We start from the raw sequence: 20,519 nt of genomic DNA, 5'->3' as shown, positions 1-20,519 counted from the left end.
TTTGGTCAGTTGTCAGAGAAAGAGAGAGAGACAGAGGCAGAAAGACAGAGAGCCGTCGGAAGAAAATGTCAAAGCATCTAAGCATCTATGAGTTTCTTCATTTTCCCAAATGTAAAATTACTATGTTAAAATAAATTACAAATAATACTATTTACCTTCAACTAAAACTAATAAAAGCATAGTCATGGGTATGAAATCATGAGGTAGGATTGAATAGGTAGAGATGAAAGCTTTCCAAGCAGAGTAAAGGATATGTAAGTGGTTCAGTTTGGTCAGGCCATGTAATATTGAAGGGGAGTAATATGAGTTAGGGCTAGAAAGACAGGATGGTGCCAGATTATGTAAGACTTTGAATGCTATGCAGAGGAACTTTAACTTTATTCAATTCTATTCAACAAACATTAAGTATAGTCACTATCCTTCCACAGACACTAGGGGGAAAATGAGAGCTTACAAATAAGATACCAGAGTTCAAATCTGCCTTCAGACAATAGCTGTGCATCTCTGGGCAAGTCACTTAATCTCTGTCTGCCTTAGTTTCCTCCAGTGTAAAATAGGGATCACAATAGCACCTACCTCCCAGTGTTGTTATAAGATCAAATGAGATGACATTGGTAAAGTACTTAGCACGGTGCTCAGCACATAGTAGGTGTTTAATAAATGCGTGTTGCCTTCCTTTTTTCATATTTTTTATAATCTAGCATTGTGATGTGAAGAATATTCAAATAACTAGAATAGAAAATAATTCATAATAACTGAGATAAGAGATAAAAGGGTTGCAGAAAAAATGCCCTATGAGAATTGTTGGGAGGAAACAGTCTGTCGCCGGACGCTGTATCTGGGAAGAGCCTCATGGAACAATTTGAGTTGAGCTGGTTAGAAATTTGAAAGGCAAGGAAGAAGAAGGTAGACATTCTACCTACAGGAAACAACATGAGCAAAAAAGATGAAGGCAGGAAAGTACAGAATATGTTTGGAAGATGGGGCATCCTCCAGGTGGGCCACAGGGAATTACTTGAACAGAGGAGTGGGATGACCACAGCAGTACAAAGGCAGGAGGTGCAGAACGGAATGGGGAGACTCAATAGTGGTGTGATAAGCCCATAACCACCCTGACCACTTGGCAAGAATTGGATGAGAGAACAATGAATGGCTCATCATGCCTTTCCCTCTTGAGGATCTGCCCAGGTGACTTCTGCAGGCAAGATTAGGAGGTTAGCTGAGCTTCTGGCTTCTAGGCCAGTGACTGCTCAGCTCTTCACAAGGTCTCCCCATCTTTCTGGCAAGAGCCTTCAACTGAGTCAGGGTCAAGGCAAAGGGACAGAGGTGGAGGGGCCAAGTAGGACAACTCAGAAAAGCCTCAGCCATCATTTTAGTGAATAGACAGATGCGTAGGCAGGTATGTTTGGCGGGTGTCTTTCCTCCCATTCATGTTTGCACTAACACAATTCTTTTGTTATATCAGGTAATATTTTTGAAAAACAGCATTACAAAAGGTTAAATGTAGAACAGATGTAAGTTATAAAATACAAGCTGATCAAAGCTGAGATTTTGAGACAGATATGTTAGCAAATGATGATAAATCAGTCCCAGTAGAATTGTAAGCAGCAGACAAATGTAACTATGCGAGAGTGAGAGTCAAGGGTTGAAAACGGGGGAAGAGAGGGGGGCAAAGAGTGAAAACAAATGTTGAAGTTAATTCTCCTGAACTTGTGCATCAAGTGAATCTGCTCCATGGAGAGGACAAACACCACTGACAGCCTATATTCAATTTTCTTTTAAATAATGATCAAATTCTGGTGTTCTAAATAATCCTATTATGGATTCTTATCTCAAAATATGAACACTCTCTATTTACAAGTTTTCCCACTTTGGATTTCAAGGTTTAGGAAAGCACAACATCTGTGGGGGGCTGATAAAAAGCTTTTAAAGCAAATTTCAGAATTTGGGGGGATTGAGGAATCCAATTAATTTCCAGACCATTGCCAGCCGCATTATTAAACTGCTTCCTTAACAAGTCACAATAAACTTATCGTCTCTTTTTCCTTAAGGGTGGGTTTTTTTTTCTTTTTTCTGAAAAAACATTACTTTGCCTTCCTGTGAAAGCCACTTTGGTGGGGGTGGGGTTGGCTGGGAGAACACAAATAAATCAAGCCTTTCATGTCAATAAATGAAGTCGGACTAGAAGTCAACTATTTACCGAGGCTTAAGTGAAACAGAAAACATTTAAAGATCAAGAAAAAAGGAGGTAATTGTGAGGACTGTCAGCAGGGGACCACTGCGATAATTTGATCTGAACTCCGCTAACAAATCATTGCACATTCTCTCAACTTTAGTATCTGTTTATGCTTCTACAAATTGAAACCCCACTGCTCTGTGCTCAAGCACAGGGCTGAGCACAATAACGCATCAGCCTGCCGATTAGTTCAAGGTGGGGAAGGATTAGCTTGACCATCCCAAACCTTCAGCCCGCCTCCATATTTTGTCTTTCCCTGCTGAGGTAAAAGGGTGCAGACATATGTAACTAATAAAGGAACAGGCTTCTATCGACTTGAGGTTGAGTGGAAGGAATGCAGAACAAAACTATAAAATAATCATAGACAAAAGGGCAGTGAGGACTGGGGGAACTCAATACCACATCTGCTAACTGAGGCTGGGATCCTAGAGCACCAGGATGCCCGTAAGTTTTTAAAGATGTAACGATGCCTTTTTTTCTTTCTTTCTTTTTTTTTTTTTTTTTTTTTTTTTTTTGTGATCTTGCAGCATACGGCTAAGGCCCAGGCGTGCCAACATTTAGAACTGACATGAGATCAAAAGGCTGATAAATGAGAGGAAAGGGGATGTTTGACCCACTAAACCATATTCTACAAGAATCCAAAGCTTTTAAAGTAATAAGCAAAGCAATAAATAACAGCATCTTGGATGGGCTCTGACATTTTTCTGATGCACATGAATTCTATCTATGTTTAATACTTTTGAGGAACAATGACGGGCGTTTAAATAGCTAAAGAATCCCATCCTCTCTTTCGATTTCCAGATTTAGCTGCAATTAAGGCCAGATCTTCTCTTTAGGAAAACATTTTGAGGTTGTAGCAACCTACTTTTTCTACTACTTTAAATAATGAAAGTTTTAAAATGGTGATTAGGTCATTAAAAAAAAAGGACTCTTCAAAGACAAGGCTTACCAGTTTGAAATGACTGTAGGAAGTCTCCTTATGCATTCTCCCTTCACTGATTGGCGTTATTTGTAAAAGGGACTTTGATTAAATGCTATACTCCTACTTCCATAACTACCTCCTTCTTGGCCCTCCCTCCCAGAACTGCCCCCTCCCCCCTGGAAAAAAAATGCAACACATCTTACATTAAACACCAAAAATTAAGAGAGGAATCTTTTAGAGAAGAAAAACACTTAAGAAGATGATTCTTAAATCTGGGGGAATTTCCCGGAAGAACATGTCAGACCTAGGCTTGGAATTGCATCCTCTGCCACCCCACTGTGTCTACATCCCTAATACAGACATTTTCAAAATGTTTGCACACATTTTGTGGAAGTGTTGACAAACATTCCAGCAGAGGGCACTCCCCTATTGGAAGTCAGGGGCATAATAAATAATTGCTTGGTTTAATGTCTCCCCCCCCCTTCCACATCCTCCCAACCCCCTAAAAAAAACCCCTCAAATTTAAGCCACCAGGATGGAAACATTCACTTCCATCTTGAAAAGTCTGCTAACAAAACCAATATCTTACCAAGAAAGAAAACGTTTTGGCTGTTAAGATGTTGCCAGACACAACATTTATTTACTGGAACCAAAACTCAGAAAATTCAAGCCATGCTTCCAGCAAGCTTAATTGTGAATAAAAACAACCCTCATGCCTTAGACAGGCAAAGTCAAAGCAATTTTACAGTAAAAGGAAGAGAGGGAAGTAATTGTAAATGACTGAGACCTAGCGTCATGGAGGAGAGAGAAGGCCTACTAAACATTATAAGATTTAGAGTCAAAAGATACCTTAAAGGGCATTTACTCCAACTTCACTCATTTTATAGATGTACAAACTGAGTCCTGGAGAAAGGACAAGACTTGGTCATAGTCATAATAGCCATATGTAGCAGGGCTAGGATTTTAACCCAGGATTTTTTTTTTTGGCTGCAAACCCCATGAATTTTCTGTTATCCTATGATCTAATCTTAAAACGAAGATTGCAAATAGTGTCACTTACTGTATCCACGACTTAATCAAGAGAACATATTCATTAACTCGATTTAACAAAAAAAGAAAGGAAACCAATGACAAAACAAGTTTGTAAGTATACAGTCAAAAAGGAGATTGCAAGAGGACAAAAGGCAAATCAATTACCATTATTAATGTAATTAAATTTTATGTTGCATGATATATTTTTAATCAAAATGTAAGTACTTAAGAGCTTATGGTTTTATTTAGGGAAGGAAGGAAACAAGCATTTATTTACTTATTTTAACATTTTTATTTAAAGTTTTGAATTCCAAATTCTGTCCCTCCCTTCCTCAATCAGATATAGGTTATACATGTGCAATTATGTATAACATTTCCATATTAGTCATTTTGTACAAGAAGACTTGAATAAAGTAAAAAAAAGGAAAGAAAGTGAAACAGTATTCTTCAGTCTGTATTCAAACAATATCAGTTTTTTCTCCAGCGGTGGCTAGTATGCTTCATTATTAATCCTTTTGGATTGTCTTGGAACTTGGATCATTGTATTGCTGAGAACAGCTAAGTCACTGATAGTTCTTCATTGAATGATATTGCTGTTACCGTATACAATGTTCACCTGCTTCTGTTCACTTCTCTATGCATCAGTTCATGTAAGTCTTTTCAAGTCATTTCTATTCCATTACAATCATATACCACAGCTTATTTAGCCATGCCTCCAATTGATGGGTATCTCTTTGATTTATAGTTCTTAGCCATCACAAAAAGAGCTGCAATTTTGGGGGGGTACAAATAGGTCCTTTTCTCTTTTTTTGGATATCTTTGGGATATGGATTTAGCAGTGGTAATGCTGGATCAAAGGATATGTGTAGTTTTATAGCCCTTTGGGCATAGTTCCAAATTGCTCTCCAGAATGGTTGGATCAGTTCACAACTCCACTAACAGTGCATTGGTGTCTGAGTTTTCCCATGACCTCTCCAACATCAAACATTTTTCTTTTTTGTCATATTAGGTCCTCTTATAGGTATGAGGTAGTATCTGAGAGTTGTTTTAATTTGCATTTTTCTAATGAGTAATGATTAAGAGCATTTTTATATGGCTATAGATAGCATTGATTTCTTTGTCCGAAAACTTTCTGTTCATATTCTTTGACCATTTATCAATTGAGAAATGGCTTTTATTGTTATAAATTTCACTCAGTTCTCTATATATCTGAGAATGAGGCCTTCATCATAGATACTTGCTACAAAATTTCCTCCCAGTTTTCTGCTTTCCTTGTAATTTTGGTTGCATTGGTTTTGTTTGTGCAAAAACTTTTTAATTTTATATAATCAAAATTATCTACTTCACATTTTGTAATGTTCTCTATATCTTCTTTGGTTCTAAATTCTTTCCTTATCCATAAATCTGATATAAACTATTCCATGCTCTCTTAATTTGTTTATGGTATCACCCTTTATGTATAATTCTATACCCATTTTGACCTTATCTTGCTATACAGTATGAGATATTGGTCTATACCTAGTTTTTACCATACTGTTTTCCACTTTTCCTAGCAGTTTTTGCCAAATTATGAACTTTTGTTCCAAAAGCTTGGATCTTTGGGTTTATTATATACTAGGTGGCTATGGTCATTTACTACAATGTGATTTGTACCTAATCTATTCCACTGATCTACCACTCTATTTCTTTTTTGAAAAATTGATTAATTTTTAGTTTTCAACATTCACTTCTGTAAGATTTTGAGTTCTAAATTTTCTCTCCCTGTCTTCCCTCCCCCCTCTCCAAGACAGCTTGAATTCTGGCATAGAATATACATAAACATTCATATTAAACATATTTGCACATTAGTCATATTGTAAAGAACAATTAGCACCAAAGGGAGAAACCATGAGAAAGAAGAAACAAATGAAAAAGAGAGGAAATAGTATACTTCGATCTGCATTCAGACTCCATAGTTCTTTTTCTGGATGTGGATAGCATTTTCCATCATGACTCTTTTGGAGTTGTCTTAGATCCTAGCATTGCTGAGAAGAGCTAAGTCTATCAAAGTTAGTCATCATACAGTGTTGATGTTACTGTGTACAATGTTCTCCTACTTCTGCTCACTTCACTTAGTATCAGTTCATGTAAGTCTTTTTAGGTTTTTCTGAAGTCTACCAGCTCATCATTTTTTACAGAACAATAGTATTCCATTACATTCATATACCAAAACTTGTTCAACTGTTTCCCAGTTAATGGGCATCTCCTCAGTTTCCAATTCTTGGCCACCACAAAAAGAACTGCTATAAATATTTTTATACATGTGGGCCCTCTTCTCATTTTTATGATCTCTTTGGGATACAGAAAGTGGTATTTCTGGATCAAAGGGTATGCATTGTTTTATGACCTTTTGGGCATAATTCCAAATTCCTCTCCAGAATGGTTGGATCAGTTCACAACTCCACCAACAATGCATTAGTGTTCCAATTTTCTCACATCTCCTACATTTATCATTTTGTCAAGTTAGTCAATCTGATAGGTGTGATGTGATTGTTCTTATTTGCATTTCTCTAATCAACAGTGATTTAGAGCATTTTTTCCCATATGACTGTAGATAGCTTTAATTTCTTCATCTGAAAACTGCCTTTTATATCCTTTGACCATTTATCAATTGGGGAATGATTTGTATTCTTATAAATTTGACTCTGTTCTCTATTTATTTGTGAAATTAGACCTTTATCAGAGACACTGGTTGTAAAAATTGTTTCCCAGCTTTCTACTTCTCTTCTAATCTTGATTTCATTGGCTTTATTCCTCACTACTCTATTTCTTAACTAGTACCAGAATGTTTCGATAATTATTGCTTTGTGATACAGTCTGAGATCTGGTACAGCTGGACCACCTTCTTTAATACTATTTTTTCATTGACTTCCTTGATATCCTTGAACTTTTGTTATTCCAGATGAATTTTGTTATTATTTTTTCTATCTCTATAAAATAATTTTTTTTGATAATTTGATTGGTATGGCACTGAATAAGTAGATTAATATAGGTAGAATTGTCATTTTTATTATATTAGCTTGGCCTGTCCACGAGCAATTAATATTTTTCCAATTGTTTATTTGTGTGAAAAGTGTTTTATGGTTGTGTTCATATAGTTCCTGGGTTTGTCTTAGCAAGTAGACTCCCAAGTATTTTATGTTGTCTATAGTTATTTTAAAAAGAATTTCTCTTTCCATCTCTTCCTGCTGGACTTTGTAGGTAATATGTAGAAATGCTGATGATTTATGTGGGTTTATTTTGTATCCTGCAACTTTGCTAAAGTTGTTAATAATTTCAAGTAGTTTTTTAGTTGATTCTCTAGGATTTTCTGAGTATGATTTCATATCATCTGCAAAGAACGATAGTTTGAAAAAAGTACTTATTAAGTGCCTACTAAATTCTAGGCACAGTTCTAAGCTATGTATTATGTGTAATATGTATTAATAACAATACATATTATTTCACTTGATCCTCACAACAACCCTGGGGGGTATATGCTATTAAGCTTCCCATTTTACAGATAAGGAAACTGAGGTACACAGCTGTTAAGTGACTTGCTGAGGGTCTTATAGCTAGTAATTGTCTAAGGCCAGAGCTGAACTCAGATCTTCCTGACTCTGGGCCTAGTACTCTATCTACAATGCCAACAGCTACCTCTAACCCCATTTTCTGTTGTCTTTTAAAATTAGATTTTTTTGGATATTTGTTAAGAGTATTATTAAGATTATAATAAAAATTAAAAAAAAATAAACTAATGAGTCTAACATCAACAAAATAAATGTACAAAATTATGTCTGCTGAATACCTGATTTATTAGTACTTTCTCACTCTTAAATTACCTTGCATTTACTTACCTACTTGGATTTTTCTATCTCTTAGCAGAAGGTAGGCTCCTAGAGAGCAAGGGTTATTATTCACTTTTTGTCTTTGTACTCTCAGTACCTAGCAATCAGTCCATCAAGCTTATATTAAGGCCTTTATATGCCAAGTGCTATTCTAGGAATTGAGAATACAAGGACAAAAGTACATTTCCTGACCTCAAGGACTTTATATTTAAATGAGGCAGACTACATGCATATATAAAAGAGTCCTCCTATAAGGGAGGGTGAGTTTACTTGTTTAGGGTTTATGTTTTTGAAAAAAAGCAGTCGCAAAGTCTGCCTTGGCAGGGAAGCTGTTATTCTGATTCTGAGAGTACCGAGACGATAATTTATAATTTTCAATGATGACGAACTATAGTATGCTGGAATGATATAGATACCAGAATTGTTCTATGGTTATGGGACAAATATAATTTATCTGATTATTGACAGAAGATGAGGATTTAGTTTTTAAGTATAGGCTAAGAAAGAGCTATTAAAAAAAAACAGGAACCAAAGTCTAATCCCAGAAAGATAAGAGGAGAGAGAGAGTTAGCATTAAAAGAGCAAATTTCAGAGCAGCATCAATTAAACTTTAAGCTGAAAGTGATGGATACTACAGTTGTTGTTAAGGAGTAAGACCATATGTGCAAAGGAAGAGTTTTGTTAAGGTTTAGGGGTCCTGAGACCCCAAAATAGTGACACATGGTTCCTGCCCAAATGAATTCAACCCAAGCCTTCTTTCAGCTAGAGAAAAGTTTTATTAGAACATGATTTTTGGTGGGCATGATTCTAAAAATCTTCCATATTGGCCAAACTCTTAAGGAATCTAAGTATGTCTATCCCTAATGCAAGAGCCAGATTGAATCTGAGCACCTCAATGGAGGCAAGATGGATCGTATATATGGAAAGACTGTAGGAGGGATCTAGCAGTTGCCAAGTAGTCTGGGGTGACTGGGAAAAGGGGTCTAGGGAGGATCTGGATGGGAGTGGCCAGCAGACTAAGGAGGTGACTGAGAATGAAGGGCTGGGCAACAGAGAACTGGGAGATTATGTATAGGTCACAATGAAGGTCTAGTTGAGAGGATTACTGGGATGCTTTAAGCAAATGGCAGAGACTTGACAACATGGGAAAGCTCAAGGAGACTTGGAGTGGGGGGGGGGTTTCCAGAGCCTACTGTACCCTGTCAGTTTGGAAGCAGAAAATCAGAGCAGTCACCCAGTGGATTTACTAGTTTGCTTGCCCAGTGAGGCACTGTATGATCAACTAAGCTTATCAATGGAAGCATTTGGTCAACACAGAAGTCAAATTCATAAAGGAACTTTTATTGATAGTTCCTAAAACAGAAAGAGCACAATGAATTTTACACTTCTTTAGTTATGAATTACCCTAAATACATAGGCTTTCTACATTCTTTTTTTTTTTTTGAAGCAATCGGGGTTAAGTAACTTGCTCAAGGTTACACGGCCAGGTGTTTCTGGGTGGGTGCTAAGTGTCTGAGCCCGGATTCGATTCCTAGGTCATCCTAACACTGGGGCCAGTGCTCTTACTCGCTGTGCTACCTGGCCGCCTCGGCTTTCTACATTCTTAACATTTCTCTGACAAGTTTCTGTAAGTATGTTTTTACTCTCCCCCATAGATAAGTACACTGAGAGGAAAGTATAACTCGTATTTATATGACTATAAAGTATTATTATTTTTGCATTCATATGTATGGATATATACACATATATGAATATTTATTCACATATGTATATATATATATATACATTTATATATGTGTCTATATATGCATGCCTGTTTTGTTATTTCTTTTTCCTTGTTGTTAAGTAAATGATCTTGTTTAAGATCTAAAAGACTTCTTATTGTGAATGGCTGGTTTTGTGTATAAATGGGAACACATTGGTGGGGGCTTGAAAACTCTTGTAGTAAGTAGAGGGAGTGTATTCCCTACTACAGGTTTACTTCTAGAATCCTGAGAAAGTTAGGGTGTAACTGTATAGTGGTGGTCCTTTTCTGATAAATTATACTTACTAGAATGAGGGCAAGTTGAAGAGAGTAAGCCAACCTAGAGTGTAATTAGGTATCTCTAATCATAGAGGGTAGTAAAGGGTAATGTAGGCAAATATTTGAGTGGCAAAGCCTCTCTCAAGCTGTATATGGTGTTACAAAACAGGAAAGCTTGTTCCTAACCAGCTTTTCAAAGAGTTGAGGATCTGACTTTCTCTAATCAGATCCCAGCATCAGAGCTTTCTTTCAATCAGATAAACTCCCACATCAACTGCAAAGTGTCTCTGTCTCTAGTCAGTGGGTCTCTTGGGCTATACTTTTGATTTCTCAGATTCTGCATTCTCATATCTGACTTTAAATATCTTGGATTTTGCAAGCAGCTTTTTCCTTCAGCTTCTACCTTCTAATCCCCCAGCTTCTTATGTCTCTCCTGCCTCAGTTCATGGTTTTCACATGTGTAATGCCCCACATCTGTCCTGGGTTGAGGCTGTATCTTGATGATCAAGATACAATTGCCCTATAAATGCCCCCAAATTTTGGGTTTCCCAGTTATAATCTTTAAAGATCTAAAAATAGTCATATGTAAATTAGTCACTTTCTTTCAGTGAGATCAACTGCCATATGATCAGAAATCCTAGCCATGCAGCTTATTTCTCTCCTAGCTTATTGATCTCCTTCCCTGTATTATCCCCCATGCCCACTGCTTTTCACCTATCCTTTATGTAATGCCTACCACTATTAGAATGTAAGCTCTCCTTGAGAAGAGGCACCATCTTGCTTTTATATCCCCATACTTAGCACAGTGTCTGATCCAGAGTAAGATTTTTTTTTAAATAAATGCTTATTAACTTACTATTTATCTGTCTGTCTGTCTATCTATCTATCTATCTTAATTATCTCTATCTTAGGTCCTTTCAGAACTATCAGGTTCTCTTAAGGCTAATTTCCTTTGTGTTTCTTAAATTAATATTATTTTTTAATCCATTTCAGTAAATGAAATGTCCATATAAGAACTGGCAAGTACCTGACGTGTGCTTTCCCTTAGGTTAAATAAAAACTGTCCTATAGTCAGTGAGCCTATATTGTTAGCCTAATTGCTTGCAAGGGAGCTGAGGACCCTATAACGGAATGACACAAATCAAATACTGAAATTTCAGAACAAATTTTGGTTGAGAACAGTCAAAAAAGAAAATAGAATTTTAGATTTAAACCTGAAAGGGACTGTGGAGGCCACTCAGTCCAACCACTTCATTTTACGGATAAAAACAGTGAGGCCCAGGTCTGTGGCATGACTTTGTCAGGATCATTTAGGTAGTAGTCAGTGACCCAACCAGATTTCTACTTAGGTCTTCTCATTCTAGATCCAGCATGCTTGCACTGTTTCATGTGCAATCTCCACTATACAAGAGATTCTCAAGGTGAACGTGGTTTGTCATATTGGGTCCAACTTTATGGATTATATCAATATCCCCAGTTCCTTCAAGTGGCCTTCATATGATGTGTCTCTAGCCTATTCTCCATCTTAATCACCCTCTTTGGGATAGGAGGCATTGGAAGCTGGAGGAATCAGGAAAGAGGGACCTCCTTTCACATAGTTTTCCACTTACTCTGTAATTAGTTTATATGCAAATAGTTTCTTGCTTGTTGTTTCCTCCATTAGAATATGTGCTGTTGGGGTAGCCAGGTGGCATAGTGAATAGAACACTGGCCCTGGAGTCAGGAGGACCTGAGTTTAAATACAGCCTCAGACACTTAGCACTTACTAGCCATGTGACCTCGGGCAAGTCACTTAACACCAATTGCCCTGCCTTCCCCCCTGCAAAAAAAAAAAAAGAATGTATATTGTTTAAGGGTAGGGACATTATTTTTCCCCTTTATCAGATCCTTAGTACTTAGTATAGTGCCTGACACAAGATCATTCACAAAGCTTATTGATTGACTGTCTATCCAAGATGAGGAAGTTCCTACTACAAAAAAAAATGCTGCAATAAATACTTTGGTTTTTTTTTTTGGACATTTCTATTTTTTATGTCCTTGGGGTATACATATAGCTCTGAGATTTCTAAAGGGATTTAATAGATTGTCAAAGGTTCATATGATCATAGATTTAGAGTTGGAAGGACTCAAAAGATCTATAGTCTAACTCAGGGATGGGGAACCTGTGTGTCACAACAGGGGAACCTAAGGCCACCTGTTGCCCTCTAGGACCTCAAGCATGGCCCTTTGACCGAATCCAAACTTCACATAACAAATCCCCTTAATAAAAGGATTTGTTCTGTAAAACTTGAACTCAGTCAAAAGACCATACCCAAGTACCTAGAAGGCCACATGTGGTCTCAAGGTCCCAGGTTCCCCAACTCTCTCATTTTCCAGATGGGAAACTGAGACCAGAGAACTTAAGTGACTTGCACAATGTTCCACAGTTAGCAAGTGTCAGAGCTAGGAATGAGCCTTAGTCCTTTGAATACAAAAGCCAGCATTCTTTCCACTGCATCACACTAATTAGGGATTGTGTTCAGAACTGTCTAAATCTTTCCAAAATCACTATAACTCATAACTCAGCCCCACCCCCCAAGCAAAACAAAATAAAACAAAACAAAACCCTGGGCTCATAATGACTGGTTCTAGTCCCGTGTGATCTACCCCAAAAGGGAATTTTGTCTTTGGCTCAGCATGCCCCTGCTAAGAATTTACAATGGGAAACTTCAAATATATCTCTCATCAAGGTTTCCACAGAAATGGGAAAAGGGGATCCCCTGCTCCTATATAAACACTGAAGTTAATGAATGTTCATAGGGGTAGCCAGGTAGTAAGTGCACCAGCCCCAGAGTCGGGATAACCTGGGATCGAATCTGGGATCAGACACTTAGCACCCACCCAGAAACACCTGGCATGTAACCTTGAGCAAGTTGCTTAACCCCAATTGCTTTAAAAAAAATAAATGTTTATAGATCAAGTATATCCTTTATTTTGCCCCAAAGAAAATACAAAAGGTACAAAAGACTCATATGATCTCATGATAAAGAAATAGAAAACACAAAAATCACCCAAAAGACACACAGGAGGGCATAAAGAGACCCAGAACACATATAAATGACTCATAGTAGTTTCCCTTGGAAGAGACAATATTTGGTGATATTATTAGGACAGAACTCCAATATTCTGTTGAATCCTTAGTTCCCTTACAGGAACCTTCCCAGGTTTGTTATGCCTCCTGTGGTTTAGATTTCTCCAAGAAGATAAGCACACTTTGGAGGTGCAAGACATCCTAACGTTTTGCCTGCACTATACGTGGATATTATTTCTACACTGCAATAGTGTGACTAATTAAAAAAAGAAATGTGAGAAAGGACCTCTCTCCCTTCTTTGCATAGGTGGGTGATGAGAGATATGAGATTATAGATAATGTCAGATTTTATCAAGGTGTTAGTTTTGCTGACCTTTTTTTTCTTTTTAGTCTTTGTTATGAAGGATGGCTCTCTGAGGAGAGAAGAGGGAGAGAGAATAATACTGAAAAAATATAGATGATGCAAAATAATATTAATAAAACTTAATTTTTTTAAAAAAGGGGTTAGCAAGGACTCAATCACTTTTTCTCTCTTGATTTTGATTTGACTATTATTCCTTCTATTTCAGGGACTGTGTGGATGAACCTCATGTTTCTCCAACAAGTACACATACTCAGTAATGGTCCTTTCTCAAGAAGTCAATTACTTGAACTCTCAAAGTTGGGATAATTTTTCATAATTTTAATTTTTTTATTATTATGAACTTTACAAAGAGCAACAACATGAATATTTCCACATGTAAAGAATAAAAGGAAAATAAAATTATATATACCACAAATATCTGTTACATAAGTTTTTTTTAGAGTTGAATAAATTTAATACATTTCGAAGCTATCCTGCTTGTCTGTGTCTCTCACTGAATTTCCTCTGTTCTGTTCTTTTTTTTTTTTTTTAAAGCAATTGGGGTTAAGTAACTTGCTCAAGGTTACACGGCCAGTTATTTCTGGGTGTGGTGCTGAGTATCTGAGCCCGGGTTTGATCCAGGTCATCCTGACACTGGAGCCGGTGCTCTTACTCACTGAGCCACCTGGTCCTCTGTTCTTTTCTATGCATTTTAAAATGTTTAACATAGTGTCTGCTATACAGTAAGTGTTTAATAAATACTTGTTTACTGACTGCTTCAAGGATCCTCTTTTCTTTTTCTTCTCTTTTGAAATCATTATTATTAACTTTCTCTCTTCCCCAGATGTCACACCAACCATGTTTTTAAAATCTTCCCTTTAACAAATAAACATATTCAAGGAAATCAGATATTGGTCATATTTGAAGACATGTAACTCATTCTTTACCTTTAACCCATCACTGTCAATAGGTAGGCAGTCAACTTCATCATCAGTACTCTGGAGTCATGGTTAGTCCTTGTATTGATCAGAGACCTTAAATCTTTTAAAGTTTTTTTTCTTTGTGGTTTTATAGTTATTGTATAAATTGTCCTCTTGGTTTTGCTCACTGAATTCTCTATCACTTGATACTTTTTCAGGATTCTCTAAATTCATTTTAATGATACAATAATATCCATTTGTAAGCACCAGCAAAGGTGGATTTTTTTGTTGTTTTATTTTTGGAGTTCAGTTTCCCAGGCTCAGGCTAAATTGTGAACATCTGAAGGACTGATCTCCTTTGAACCCTGATAATTCACAGCTGTGCCGAGTCAAGTAGGCTTTTGTGCCCTCTGACTTTGAACCAATCAGATGCTGTCTTTGATATGTATCCTGGGAGGTTGGCATTTTGCTTTGGGAGTTCACTCATGAGAAGGATCTTTCAATTTCCTGGTTGATACTCTGAGTAGCCATATGTTCAGAGCCCCCTCGACTGCTCAGATTTCTGTGCTCCCTCGATCAAGTGATGTATGTAAAGTGTATAGCAATATTGCTATGTTCAGAGAGCTGGAGCCCTGTCTGTTGGTCTTTGTGCTAATTTCTCTGCTTGTATTTTCTATACTCACTTCTTTCTCTGTAATTAAAAGTTGTTAACCTTTTCAAAGTTTTTTTTCTGTCTTTCCTTTATAAAGCAGATCAAAAAAAACCTGTGCTAGCAGTCCACCCTGTGTACTAGTGTGGTTGCTATTATACCACTATATAATATAATGTGCTATATTTTGTTCAATCATTCCCTATTTGAAGGGCACCCCCTTAGTTTCTATTTTTTGCTATCAGCAGGAATATTACATTTTGCACAAATGGGTCCTTTCCCTCTTTCTTTTATCTTTTTGGGGAATATGACTAGTAGTGTTATTACTAGGTCAAATATAAAAAAAAGAACTTAGTGACTTTTTGAGTATAGTTCCAAACTGTTTTTCAGAATGACTGGAGTCATTCACCATAGTGAATAAGTGTGCCTAGCCTCCCAAATCCCCTCCAACAATTGTCATCCCCCCCCCTTTTGGTTATTTTTGCCAATTTGATGAATGTAGGGTAGAACCTCAGAATTATTTTAATTTGAATTTCTTATTATTGATTTGGTGTGTATTTTTAAAATATTATTATTGATTTTATTGATAGCTTGGATTTATTCCCTTGAGAACTCTTTTTTCATATTCTTTCATCATGTATCAATTGGGGAATGGTTTTTATTCTCATATATTTGAATATATTCTTTATATGTCTTCGATAAGAGATTTTTATTGTAGGAATTTTCTGCAAAAGATATTTCCCAGTTACATTTCCCTTCTAATTTTAACTTCATTGTTTTTATTTGTAAAAGTTTTTTTAATTGTATATAATCAAAATTGTCCCCATTATTTAATTAAAAAAATCTATCCCTGTCGACAGTTGTAAAATATATCACCTTCCTTTCTCCTCTAGTTTGTTTATGATGTATTATTTTACATCTAGGTCCTGTATCAATTTGGAGCTTATTGTGGTATATGGAGTAAGCTATTAGTCTAAACCTAATTTTGCCAGATAGCTTTCCCATTTTTCTAGCAGTTCTTGTTGATTGGTGAGTCTCTACATGAGTAGTTCATGAATAGTTGGAGTTTTGGGGTTTATTGAATGCTAGGCTACTATTTTTTTCTTCTTTATGTTGAATAACTAATCTTTTCCAATTATTGACTTAAACATTAGTACTAAATCGTTTTGATGATTATTGTATTGTTTTAGATCTTATACTTCTATAGCTTTTTCCTTGCCAATTATTTTTCATTATTTTCCTTGACCTTTCCCCCCTTCTTTATATATCCTCAATGAGATTTTGCACACACACATACACACACATTATATGTATGCATGCATGTATACATGTGTGTAAACACGTACTTTTTTGGAAGGAACCTTAATGTTTGCCTCTTCCTCCCAAATCTGTCTCTGCCAGAAGGCTTTGCTCCTAGATGATACTGACTAGGAAACTTAGATCCTTCTCTCTGTATAAAAGACATTGGGATTTAGGAACATTGTCTATGAATCCCCCTTTCTATTTGAATGGTCCAGCATGTCTGTTTTTGTCATATGCTTTTGGAGAAACTCTATGTTGTTCTGACTACTGTCAGCTCTTGGATTAGGCAAGTCTATCCTCAGAAACTGTCCTTTCCATCCATTTGCAAACACATGAGAATTCTATTTGTTCCTATCCCAAAGCATGGGACACATTTAACACATAGGAAACAGCATGGCATAGTGGGTAGAGTATTGGAGCTGTAATCAGGGATACTTGGGTTCAAATCTCATCTCCAACATTTTCTATTTATGTGACATTGGGCAAACTATTCTCTGTATCTCAGTTTCTTTTTTTGTAAAATGAGAGGGTTAGAGACTTGATGGTCTCTAAAGTCCCTTCCAGCACTATATCGATCATATGATCTCATAGCAGGGGAGAAATTATGAACATGTTCTTGTTTTCTCCTGTGCCCTGGATATAGGAGCCTCATTAGGATCTTCTATTCTCCTGGAATCCAGGTAAGGTCCACTTTGCTATGCTTCCATTTTCCACCTGAACAAGGATAAGGAAACAAACGGAAAAGTGAAAGTCCCAAAGTGGTATGTTACCTTTCTTTTATAGGCCAATATAGTGGAACAGCTTCTCTGACAAGAACCTGTATTCCCTTGAGTCCTAGTCAGTCTTTTTAAGGACAGCTTCTATCCCTAAAACCCAAAAGGAGCCATCCCTTGTGAACTAGGGGTCAATAGGCATGCCTACCCCATCCTGGGGGAAGTGCCCATCAAATGCACCTTCTCACTATTCTGCAAACCCACAAAACTCATAAAGGAAATCTTCTGATCTCCCTCTCCCCCTTACATCACTAATAAAAGATGTGTCTGGGATCTGCTGCAGCCAGTTTACACCAGTTTAAAGAGCTAATTGTTTGATTTTCTATATGAGCATTTATACACCAGAAATAAGCAAATGCTATAAAACAAGACTTGATTTATTTTTTTGTTGATCTTCTAGACTGAAAAAAGTAGTGGAGAAAATGTTGATAATGCAAGTTAAACTTATGAGTTTGTCATGAGTTTTTTGAGAACTAAGTGCTAAACATTTATCAACAAATGTCCAGATGAGATACCAATTTGTGTTCTTATTTACATGCCACAATGCAACATGTAAACATTTCTATAAGCACTTTGAGTCAGGTTACATAGAGAAAAGAACACTGGACTTGAAAACCCATGCTCGAATTCTAGCTCTACTGCTTTTTTGTTTGTCCTTGGTTTCTGAAGAGGACCAAAGACATCATAAGGTGATTTCTTGACTTGCCTGTGAGTTGGATGTGTGAGGCAGAGCTGTGCAAAGTTGTCAGCCTCACTCTCTCCTCCCGAGTCATCCAAATCCAGTGGCAAGACAAAAATTAGAATGAGCTGATGATGGCCCCTGATGCAGTGGATGACCTTGGCATTTTCAATGTCTTAGCAAGCTCTAAGTGTTCCACAGTGTCTATTTCAACCACTTTCATGGAGGTTTGAGCAAATTACTCTTGACTGCCCATTCCACTGGTCTTCACATACTTGGGGTAGGCATCCCCAACTCACCAAGGGGTTTAATGCCTGTGAGCTACCTTCAATCTAAATTAGCCTGTCTACTGAGACTGTTTTACTGGATTGTAGTTGTGGCACATGCTACAACTCCTTGGAGCCACACTGAGATATGAAACTTCAGGAGGATGACAAATTCCATGTGCCTTGGTTTCCTCATCTGCAACATTTGTTATCAATCCATTAATCCAGTACGTTTTAAATTGGATTGGAGAAATTGTTTTCTATGGGGTCATTACAAATATTTCTCTTGTTTTCTTTATATTATAGAGTCCAACTATAATATGGAGACCAGTGGAAGTGAGGGTTGTGACCCTCAGTTCAAGAAGCACTAAAGTAGTGGCAAGTGGAAAAAATTTAAGAAGCCCTGTGATGATGACTTTACATATATAGATAGATTTTAAGTTTATATTATTTATAATGTATTATTATTACCCATTTATTTATTCATAAGGGAATCTTTGATTGGAATCATGGTAATGTGGAAACATGGTAATGTGTTTTTGTTTTTTAAAATATGAATTGAATAGATTTTAAAAATCTACCTCTCAGGGCAGCTTTGGGGAACGTCTCTTGTAAATCTTAAAGTGCTATAGAGATGTGAATTATTATTATGCCTTAAAACATTTCTTTGGTAATGAAAATTTGGTTTGTGTGAAAAATAATTCCTCTGCTGCCGAGCTCAACAGGGGAACAAAACACGTAAAAGGCTTGCTAGTGGAATGAAGCCTTTGTCTACTTAGAACTCTCTGATGTTGCTGTTCCCAAATATATCACCATATTTTTTCTCTTTGAGACCCCAGGAGCTCAATCACTGTTATTCCCATCCACACCCAAGTTTCCAGGCATGGGGCTCATTATTGTGTAAGAGATGAAGAACGTGAATTCCTGCCTTTTTACAGCTGGTGTCCTGTTACTTATCAAAGCGTCCATGAGGGTAACTGTGAATGAGGCCAAATTAGAATATCAGACTCTGGGAAAATGATTTTTAAAATGGCAAAATTCCACAGTGAGAGTTGTTTGTTCTGGGAATGGAAGAAGGAAATTGTAAGAGGAAGTGAAATGGGAAATGGAGATATCAAAGGGAGAAGGAAACAGGATTGAACTGAGCCCTTTTGGATTCAACTTTGGGCCATTAACCCATGGTGGGCCAAAAGATTTGCTTTCGTCATTGATGTCCTCTGAACTCCAAATAACACTTAAGCATAGATGAATAATAAACACAACAAATACACGTTAATACTTTGACAGGGGTTAATGATGAAATCAATTTGGATCTTCCTTTCAGTGCTGGATATTGAAACCCATCTATGCCCCTCATCTTGTGAGACTCCTGTTCATATCATCCTCAGGGGGCTCACCCATCATGCTCAAGGTCTTCCTATCCCTTCCTGTCTCCACCTCTGGCTTCCTTCAAGTCTCATCTAAAATCTACCTTCTTGCAAGAAACCTTTTCCAATCTCCCTTAATGCCAATGCCTTCCTTTTGAGACTACCTCATAGTTTACTTGTCTATATCTTGTTTTTACATAATTATTTACATGCTCCCATCAGACTTTGAGGTCCTTGAGGGCAGAGGCTGATTTCACTTTACATAGCAACTTTCAAATGGTGGGAACTTAACAAATGCTTATTTCTTGTATCAGCAGGACTGACCATCAGAAACTTTCCTCTCCAGCTATTTGTAAACACATGGGAATTCTATCTGTGTCTGTCCCAAAACATGGGAAATGGCTAGCAGGTAAGATCAATGTAGGACGTTTAGGACATCCCTTGTTTTTATTACTTGGTCAGTGCACCTTTATTAAATCATCATAGGACTGTAGATCCTGCACTGACCGTGGCCTAGTGGACAGGGTTCTGGACAGTCCAGCAGAGGATGAAGCCAGAGTGCCCTAGAAATTACCTAACCCTAATTCTGAAGCTTCCAAATGTTTACCCAAAGAATTGGCCCAATGATATTAGTCAGGGATGTCCTTCCCCTACATTCAGCAGCAAAGGAGCCCTGAGAGAAGGCTATTTCCTTGTTCCCATTGGTTCGCCCTTTCAGCTAGAAGTCAGTTTGTTTGGGAGGCAAGTGTTGCTCTCACTTACTCTAGATAGTGGCTCTAAGCATCCTGTCTACTTCTCAACAAGTTCTAAAAGGTACTGATCTTCAGTCATAGAGAGATATGAAGCAAAGAATGCAACGAGTGGCAAGGGACTTGCCTCAGTTCACAAATTATGCCCATGGGTAAACCACAAGCTTAACACTCATCCTTCATCCTGTGCTCCTTATACAAAGGATTCAAGAAAAACATTGTCTTTGTGTTGCCCTTTCCAATCTGGTTGTAGCATTTTTATTAAACCATCAATCAATCAGCCAATCTCTCTCTCTCTCTCTCTCTCTCTCTCTCTCTCTCT

General features: G+C 37.2%; 2 long non-coding RNA genes across 2 annotated transcripts in view; one reads left to right on the top strand and one right to left on the bottom strand.

Moving 5' to 3' along the window:
- Nucleotides 1–2,388: 2,388 nt before the first annotated feature.
- On the top strand, nucleotides 2,389–13,928 carry LOC138157247 (uncharacterized). Its single transcript, XR_011167339.1, has 2 exons — nucleotides 2,389–2,680; nucleotides 13,719–13,928. It is a non-coding gene; the product is annotated as an uncharacterized lncRNA (long non-coding RNA).
- Nucleotides 13,929–15,568: 1,640 nt separating this feature from the next.
- The window catches only part of LOC138157246 (uncharacterized), a 110,714-nt gene continuing 105,763 nt past the window's right edge, over nucleotides 15,569–20,519 (bottom strand). The window contains exon 6 of the long non-coding RNA XR_011167338.1: nucleotides 15,569–17,077. This is a non-coding gene — a long non-coding RNA (uncharacterized lncRNA). The remainder of the gene's footprint in view (nucleotides 17,078–20,519) is intronic.

This window comes from Petaurus breviceps, unplaced genomic scaffold (assembly GCF_028583685.1).
Source record: "Petaurus breviceps papuanus isolate PSGF00001 unplaced genomic scaffold, PetGlider_PUasm1.0 171, whole genome shotgun sequence".
In the NCBI taxonomy this organism is placed as follows: domain Eukaryota; kingdom Metazoa; phylum Chordata; class Mammalia; order Diprotodontia; family Petauridae; genus Petaurus; species Petaurus breviceps.
Note: the sequence above shows the minus strand (reverse complement) of the source record. Positions and strands in the feature narration are given on the sequence as shown.